Raw genomic sequence first — 9,736 nt, forward strand, 5'->3', positions numbered from 1 at the left:
GTATTGATGCACTGACTCGCCGAGGAGTTGGTGACGCTGTCTAAAAATGAATCGCCGCAGGAGGGCACTTTGTGGGGCAGAGAAGTATGTGCTTAACAGAGCCACAGCCTCATCATATGTTTGGATTGAGTCTGTTGTGCATAATGTCCCAAGAACACACTGGCCCTCCACTCCCAAGCAATGGGATAACAGTGCCTTTTTCCGAGCCGTACTCACAGTTTCTAGTCCAAGAGCAATGAGGTAGGTTTCAAAGGACTGTAACCAGCGAACCCATGGGATCGGGGGCTCACCGGGTAGTGCAAGGAAGGGAGGAGGTGGTGGAAGAGAGATTTCAGCCATCCTTGTCGCCAAATGTTGCGTTTGCAAAGATAATCCAGAGGCCGTCAGTGAGTTCAGTTCATGCTGCTTTTAATATGGCTGCCACACACACACACTCAGGCACAAGCAATCAAATACCTATACACAATACAATGATCACAGCACGATCAAACTCCATGTGCTCAGGCCAAGGCAATCGAGTACCTATCACCAAATGTCAGACATAACACAAATGTCTCCCCTCAAAGAGAGAGAGAGCCAGAAAGAGTAATTACATTTTTTAAAATCTTAGAAAACAAAGAAAGAATTGTGTCGGTTTGGGGATTGGGGCACTCTCATAAACAAATGCACACAAATTAATTGGAGAAGAATCAGGCATGTTGTCCTATCAACATGGGGCGAGGGGGGAATTCAACAGAGAACTCCAAGTATTCAGTCCCTTAGGAATGCAGCTGCAGTGTTAATGAACTGTGTCTTTCACATAAATCATGACAAACTGGGTGCAGCTCTAACCCAAAAAAATTATTTCAATTTTTTTTTACTTGTTCTTGAAATGTGGGCATTGCTGTCAAGGCTGCATTTATGATCTATCCCTAGTTGCACTAGGTAATGAATCCTTTTACAACTGAGTGGTTTTCTAGGACAAGTCTAAGGGCATTAGGAGTCAACCACATAATGCAGGACTGGAGTCATGTGTAGGCCAGACTAAGAAGGGGTGGCAGGTTCCCTTCCCTGAAGGACATTAGTGAACCAGTTCAGTTTTTATCTGGTAGCTTTCATGGTCATTTTTTCTGGTGGCATCCCATAAATTACCAGATCTGTTGTATTTAATTTGACAACTAACCATTGTACAGCAGTGCAGTGGTTATGGCTCAGTGCCAATAACAACAACACAACTGTGCCCATATTAAATGTACATTGTGTTATGTTGTACATTTCTTTACAAGTGATTGTTCCTTAGTCTTGGTACTGTGTTAACTGAGTTTTGGGTTATCCCCTTGATTCACTGGACGTCAGATGAAACAATGGACATAATCGCCCCAAAACTCTAGTGGGTCTGATCCGCCAGTGGAAGAGCAGTAAGGCGGGCCGTGTGTGCCTCAATGCCTTGCAACACTGGCCCTATCCAAAATTCAAGGGTCATATCGTTGAGCAGGCTGGAAATGCAACTCCTTTCTGTCAGTGATTACGTACGCTGGTGCGGAGGAAAACCGATTGGGGGCAGAGCGCAGGATCAGCTGTTGAAATTAAAGCCCTGCAGCAGATAAAGGTAAGAGGCTGGGCCAAAAATTCTTTACAAGAGGGTAGCAGCAACCAAGCCGCACATAACAAATTTCTCCAACAGGGATTTAGAGGTCCTCCTGAGCCACATGTAACAAAGGAGAGGTGGGGTGTTTGGGATGGGCAGCAAGAAACCACTGGAGTCTGCAATTACAAACATCTGAAGGGAGGTAGCTGTGGCTGTTAGTGCAAGTTCCCCAAGTGCCAAAATGCCTATGCAATGCAGGAGGTTATAGAGATAGGGAGAGGCGAGACCATGGAGGGATTTGAACTTTAAGGAGGATGAGAATTTTAAAATGGAGGCATTGCTGGACCAGGAACCAATGTAGGTCAGTGAGCACATGGGTGATGGAGGAGCGAGACTTGGTGCAGGCAGCAGAGGTTGGGATGAGCTCAAGTTTATGAATGGTGGAAGATGGGAGGCTGGCCAGGAAAGTTAACTAAAGCATCGATGAGGGTTTCAGCTGCAGATAAGCTGAGGCAGCAGCAGAGACGGATGATGTTATGGAGGTGGAAGTAAGTGCTCTTTATGATGGCGAGGATATGGAGTCAAAACCTCTGCTCAGGGTCAAATAGGATGCCAAGGTTGCGAAAAGTCTGGTTCAGCCTGAGACAGTGGCCTGGGAGGGGGATGGAATAGATGGCTAGGGAGCAGAGTTGTGGTGGGCGCCGACGACTATGATTTAGGTCTTCCCAATATTTAATTGATGAAAATTGTGATCGATCCAGTACTCGATGTCGGACAAGCAGTCATACAACACAAAGGCAGTGGAGGGGTTGAGAAAGGTGATGGTGAGGTCGAGCTGGGTCACTGGCAAGGCTTGGAAACTAAGCAGAGCCAGGCCTGGTTAGTACCTGGAGGAGTGACCATCAGGGAAGACCAGGTGCAGAAGGTCACAGAAGGAGCCCCGAGAAGGGGTGGTTGGTGAGAAGGTCACAGAAGGAGCCCCGTGAGGGGCGGCTGGTGAGCAGGCCCGGGCGTTGGGCTGAAGATTGTCGGACAGGAGGAATGGTGGAAATGGAATGGCGGCGCGCACAGACGCAGCGGCTTTGCTTCTCCCAGGACGGTGCTATTTACGTTTAATGTTATTTGTACTGGACTCATGGGAGCTTGCAAGATCACATTTTGTTGTTCATGTACTTGTGCATTGTACAATGACAATAAAGTTGAATTATTATTATGTGGAACTTGATATCATGTCTTCGGATGATGTTGCAAAGGACAGCATGTAGATGGGAAATAGGGGGGGTCCAAGGATAGATCCTTGGGGGACACCAGAGTTCATGATGCTGGGGCGAGTAGAAGTCATTTCAAGAAATTCTCTGGCTCTGATTGGATAGTTAATAGCAAGAGAATCCTCACTCAGCTGGACAACAGAGGAGAGGGGTTGGAGGAAGATGGTAGTGTCAATTGTGTCAAAGGCACCAGAAAAGTTGAGAAGGATGAGAAGAGATAGTGCACCATGGTGACAGGTCGCAGAGGATGTCATTTGTGACTTTGATCAAATTAGACAAGTGATGGTCGGTGTTCACTGTGTGGAAAGTTGTTAAGAACAGTGCATGATGCTGGTTCTGGGTTACTGTTGATTGATGTGACCCAGCAGATGTCAGGGGAGTAGTCTGACTCCCATCTTGCTAAACGAAAGGTGCCATTGTGGCGGAACCACCAGAGGATTACGGACAATTGTATATAATTCCTTTTACAGCAATGTAGTACAGCTGGGGGCTGCACCTTTAAAGTATCTGTTAACTGTACTAGGGCTTCTTTCCTGTACTCCGCGTGATGACGTCATGCCGTCCGTCACGTGATCTCTCAATGGCGGGAAGAACGTGATGACGTCATGACGTCAGAGCTCGGGACCTTCTAGCAGTTGAGCTCGGAACCTGCTAGCAGTTGAGCTCGGAACCTGCTAGCAGTTGAGCTCGGAACCTTCTAGCAAGTTCCAGAGAGGCTTTCAAGCAGACCAGACCTATTTGCATTGTATCCTACAGTTTCCTGTACAGTTTCGTTTGTTCATTAAATGTTATTGTTTTTGATTTGCTGAGTCGATCTCAATTCTTCGGCTAGGAACCCCAGTTCCTACATTGGTGACCCCGATTTCTTCGAACAATTTTCGTTGAAGTTACATCATGGACACGAACGCCGTCACCCTCAAACTGCTGCAATTTTGGGAGCAACAACCGGCTGCGTGGTTTTTCCAGGCGGAAGCCCAATTTGCAATCCGGGGAGTAGCAGCGGATTCGACCCGTTATTATTACGTGGTCTCCACCCTCAACAGCGCCACGGCCTCGCGGGTCATCAGCCTCCTCGAGAGTCCACCGAACGATGGCAAGTACGAAGCTTTAAAAGCACGTTTACTGCAGATTTTCAGTCTGTCCAAGTCGGAGCGCGCTCGCAGACTTATCTCCATGCCCGGCCTTGGGGACTCAAAACCCTCAGAGCTCATGAGCCAAATGCTCATGCTTTTGGGCTCAGAATCGCAATGTTTTCTGTTCCGTGAGCTGTTTCTCTGTCAACTACCAGAACCAGTAGACGGCCTTGGCCAATTCCGCGATCACGGATTGTGCTGAACTCGCCGCGGAAGCGGGTAAAATATTCACCGTCTCACAACAATCTTGTGCAGCCACGAGGCGCCCATCCCCCACAAGAGCGAATCCGACTTCTCCTCCTGCAGGCTGGTGTGCATACCACGCTCGTTTCGGCGCGAAGGCCAGAAATTGCCATCCGCCCTGCAGTTTCTCACCAAAAAAAAAACTACCTCAAACCAGCGGTTTCTGAGAAGATCAATAAGGCCTAAGGGACGCGCCGGAGTTTCGATGGCCGTCGGGTCCGCAGGGAAACTCCTATACATTACAGACTCCCTGTCAGGGCGATGTTTTCTCTGTGATACTGGCTCCCAGTGCAGCATCCTACCAGCGTCGAAGCTAGATCTTCAATCCGGCGGTCAAGGTCCCCTCCTCGAGGCAGCCAATGGTGCGGCCATTCGCACGTTCGGAAAGCGTAGGGTCCAGTTGAGTTTTGGTGGCCAACGTTTTGTTTGGGAGTTCATCACGGCGAAAGTCTCACAGGCCATCCTGGGGGCAGATTTCTTCTGCGCAAACGGGTTTCTCGTCGACGTCCGACACTGCCGGCTAATCAGTGCCTCCACTTTTCGCTCGGTCCCCTGCCACCGAAGCACCGCGATGTCTTGGTCAGTTGCCTGTGCAGTCCCATCTCCAAATGAGTTCTCTCATCTTCTCAGTGAGTTCCCTGAGCTCACCAGGCCCACATTTTCTTCTTCAGTCGCGAGGCACGGTGTGGCGCACCACATTACCACGACAGGATCCCCCGTTTATGCAAGAGCTCGAAGGCTGGAACCTAGTAAACTCGCGGCCGCCAAGGCGGAGTTCCATACAATGGAACGCCTGGGTATTATTCGACGTTCGAATAGTCCTTGGTCCTTGCCATTACACATTGTTCCTAAGCCGGGCGGCGGATGGCGACCATGCGGCGACTACAGACGCCTGAATGAGGCTACTACACCGGATCGGTACCCAATTCCTCACATTCAGGATTTTTCGGCCCATCTGGCAGGGAATTCCATCTTTTCCAAAGTAGACCTCGTCCGAGGCTATCATCAAGTGCCCGTGCATCCTCAGGACGTCCCCAAAACTGCCGTCATCACACATTTCGGGCTCTTTGAGTTCCTTCGTATGCCATTTGGGCTGAAGAATGCAGCACAAGCCTTCCAACGTCTCATGGATTCCGTGTTGCGCGATCTGCCGTTCATCTTCATCTACCTAGATGACATCCTTATTGCCAGTAACAGCACGAAAGAACACATTACGCACTTGCGTACCCTTTTTTCTCGTCTCAGCCAACATGGCCTTATTATCAACCCGGCCAAGTGCCAGTTTGGGTTGCACAGCATTGATTTCCTGGGACACAGAATCACCTCAGAAGGCGCCGTCCCGCTGGCCATGAAGGTGGAAGCAGTCACCTCGTTCCCTCTTCGTCAGACCGTCAGGGCCCTCCAGGAATTTCTGGGAATGGTCAATTTTTATCATCGGTTCGTCCCCAAGGCGGCATTGTTGATGCAACCTTTGTACGAGGCCCTCAGAGGTAAATCGGGCAAAGACCCGATCGATTGGACACCCCAGATGGACCAGGCTTTCCTCGACACTAAGAACGCTTTGGCTGCTGCGACCATGTTGGCACATCCCCTTCCGGGCGCAACCATTGCCCTTACCACCGACGCATCTGATTATGCCATCGGGGCAATACAGGAGCAGTGGGTCGACGCCACATGGCAACCACTGGCTTTCTTCAGCCGCCAATTGCGGAAGAACGAACGCAAGTATTGTACTTTTGATAGGGAGTTGTTGGCATTGTTTCTGGCCATCCGCCATTTTCGCTTCCTACTGGAAGGACGCCCATTCACGGCTTTTGTAGACCACAAGCCACTTACTTTTGCGATGGCCAAGACAGCGGAACCATGGTCGGCACGGCAACAACTTCATCTTACGTACATATCTGAATTTACAACCGACATACAACATGTCTCGGGCAAAGACAACTTGGTGGCAGATTGTCTCTCCCACGCCCAGCGCCACGCAGTACACCTGGGAGTTGACTATGTTGGTTTGGCAAAAGAACAGAAGGCAGACCCTGAAGTGCAGGCATACCGGACCGCACCTTCCAGCTTACAAGTGGCTGATGTCAGTTTCCAGGCCGCAGGGACCACACTCCTGTGTGGCATCTCGATGGGCGTCCCACATCCAATCGTTCCAGTCGAATGGCACAGGAGAATTTTCGACACTATCCACGGGTTGTCACACCCTGGCATAAGAGTGTCACAACGACTCATGGCAAAGAAATTCGTCTGGAAGGGCATGCATCTCGATGTCCGTGACTGGACCAATACCTGTGTGAGTTGCCAGAAGTCCAAGATACAACGCCGTGTTAAGGCCCCAGTCGCCACTTTTCCAGTTCCGGAGCGTCGATTCGACCATGTGCACGTGGACCTGGTTGGTCCTCTCCCTTCCTCTCGCGGGTACACTCACCTCCTCACCGTGGTAGACCGCACCACCAGGTGGCCAGAGGCAATTCCTTTGGTTGCCACCACAGCGGCAGACGTCTCCAGAGCCTTCATCGCGTCGTGGGTAGCTTGGTTCGGGGTACCGGCTGACATCTCCTCCGACCGGGGGCCTCAATTTACCTCTGAGCTTTGGAACGCCGTAGCTCAAGGTTTGGGCACCAAGCTTCATCGTACCACCGCCTACCATCCACAGGCAAACGGTCTGTGTGAAAGATTCCACAGGTCCCTTAAAGCCGCACTGTGTGCTGGTCTCCGTGGGCCTAGTTGGGTGGACAGGCTCTCTTGGGTGCTGCTGGGTCTTTACACGGCGCCTAAGGACAACCTGCATTCTTCTTCAGCAGAGCTGGTTTACGGCCAACCACTCAGAGTGCCTGGTGATTTTCTTCCTCCTCACACGGAATCCTGGTCCCCAGCTCAGCAGCTCGTCAGCCACCAGGAAGCGGCTAGGAATTTCATCCCGGTGCCTACGTCGCATCATGACCTGCAGCGCTCCCATGTCCCGGTGGATCTTAAGAGCGCAGAATACATGTTCATTCGGCAGGATGCTCGCAAAAACCCGCTCAAACCGCCTTACACAGGTCCGTTCCGCGTCATCTCGTCAGGTGACAAGTCCTTCACAGTCGACGTCGGCGGTAAGCCTGACCACATCTCCATCGACCGGTTGAAACCGGCGCATCTGGATCTGAGCAAACCAGTCGTCACCGCTCAGCCGCCTTGTCGTGGTCATCCACCGTCGACTGCCAGTCTAGTACAGCCACAGTCATCCGCCGAGTCGCCAGTGCCCACCTCACTGGGTCGACCACAGCCGGCTTCTTCTTCTCCTCCGCCTGCGGCGTCATCCCAACCACAGCCAATGGCCAGTTCGTCTTCTAGCGCTCCGTTCCAGCTGCTGGGGTATCGCAGTTGGTCGGACAGACTCGTCAGACCCCCTTCTTGCCTTACCTTCTCTGTTAAAAGCAATTCTGGGGGGGCGCATGCGGCGGAACCACCAGAGGATTACGGACAATTGTATATAATTCCTTTTATAGCAATGTAGTACAGCTGGGGGCTGCACCTTTAATGCATCTGTTAACTGTACTAGGGCTTCTTTCCTGTACTTCGCGTGATGACATCATGCCGTCCGTCACATGATCTCTCAACGGCGGGAAGAACGTGATGACGTCATGACGTTAGAGCTCGGAACCTTCTAGCAGTTGAGCTCGGAACCTGCTAGCAGTTGAGCTCGGAACCTGGTAGCAGTTGAGCTCGGAACCTTCTAGCAAGTTCCAGAGAGGCTTTCAAGCAGACCAGACCTATTTGCATTGTATCCTACAGTTTCCTGTACAGCTTCGTTTGTTCATTAAATTTTATTGTTTTTGATTTTCTGAGTCGATCTCAATTCTTCGGCTAGGAAGCCCAGTTCCTACACCATGCTGTTTTGCATCCGAGATCAGTGTAAGATCATTACTAGACCCTCAACTTTGTAACTAATCACAGTTTCCATTGTGAGTAACCCCAATCTGTATGGTGGTCTATTAAAGTCACCAACGTAGATAACTGGGTGAGAAAGCGATGAGAGGAGGTTGTTTTATCAGGTTTCACTTGGTGGCTAATAAATGCTGGCAATCTAGAAGCCACCAACATGTATGACATCACAATGATTAGTAGATAAGACATGAGTTGCATCTGAGATGTTGTTATAGACATAGGATAGCTCAGCCATGCTTCACATGAAGTGCATGACGAACCAAGTCAAATCCATCAATAGTGAAGTGACGAAATTCATATCTTACAATGTGGGTTTCTTCAAGGCAAATTATGTCAAACTTGTGGCGGATAGTGACAGTGCTGACGAATGAACACTTCACCGCTGTGAAACCCTCAACATTAACTTGTAGGAGTAAACCAGCATCTGAAGATTCTCTGATTCGATCTGTTGGTTGCATCATTAGATTCACCAATTTAATCACAGGGGACGCGACCGAAACATTGATGCTATGATACAGTCCTTTACTAATACTGCCACCCCTCCCCCTTTTTTCTCCAACAAATCTTCATATAGGGCTGTTTAAATCCACTTTGGTAAACAACTCAATCCCCAGCGACCATGGATGCCCATTTTAAATGGGCAGTTAAATGAATGAACAATATCCCCGTGGGAGCACCATAAAATTGTTTAAAAGATGTTATTAAATCATTCTGGGCTTTAGTAATATTAGAAACAGCAAACCCACAGGTGCTTTTGGCACTGGTGTAACATTGGATATAACAATAAATGAGTGGAGAACCAGTGCGGAGCCACAGCGCTCCATTTTCCAATCATTTACATCTACATCTGGCTTTATAAGGGGTGAGCAGAGGTCCCGCCTCTTACAAGGCCAAACAAAACTTCCCACTGGAGGTCGGGACCTACCCTATCCTGGTCTCAGCCTTCTCTGAGCCACGTTACAGCAGGAGTTTGTCACTGTCTTCAGGAAAGGAGGGAACAGATTGGGAGGAACAAAATTGGAAACATGCTTCTTCCATAACAATATGTTACATGCATATTGCTACATATTTCTGTGTTATATGTAATATCTAGATATCACTAATCTGGAAATGCTGACTGCAATATGTTTCGTTCCTATTGGTGCAGTTTCTTGTGAACAATGATTTCAACAGCTCAGAAGTGCTCCCACCAGGTGTGCACCAGAATGACCTCAGATAACTCTTCCAGGGGTTAAATGTTCATCGTGAAAAATGTAACCCATGGCACACGGGCACGATCTTGCCAGCCCTGGGGAGGCGGATATGGAGGCGGGACTGCCGGGAAAATGGCAGAATCTGGGGGCGGGTGCCCAACCCGCCCCCAACCCACCTCCGTGCCATCTTGCCAGGAGGCGGGTAGCTGACCCACGCCGGATCCCGTCTCCTTGGAGGCGGGATGGGGATTAGCGCCACTTATCTGCCTGTTAACAGGTAGTTAACAGGTAGTTAGCAGGCAGATAAGAGGATTATCCCCATTTTACCCATGCAAGTGTGGGCTTCCCGAAGGCTCCGAACCCCGCCAGGGTCACCGAGGCGAGCAGTGGGTCTGCGGG

The sequence above is a fragment of the Somniosus microcephalus genome, chromosome 5 (genome assembly GCF_052327205.1).
Source record: "Somniosus microcephalus isolate GS21.2 chromosome 5, FLI_Smic_1.0, whole genome shotgun sequence".
In the NCBI taxonomy this organism is placed as follows: domain Eukaryota; kingdom Metazoa; phylum Chordata; class Chondrichthyes; order Squaliformes; family Somniosidae; genus Somniosus; species Somniosus microcephalus.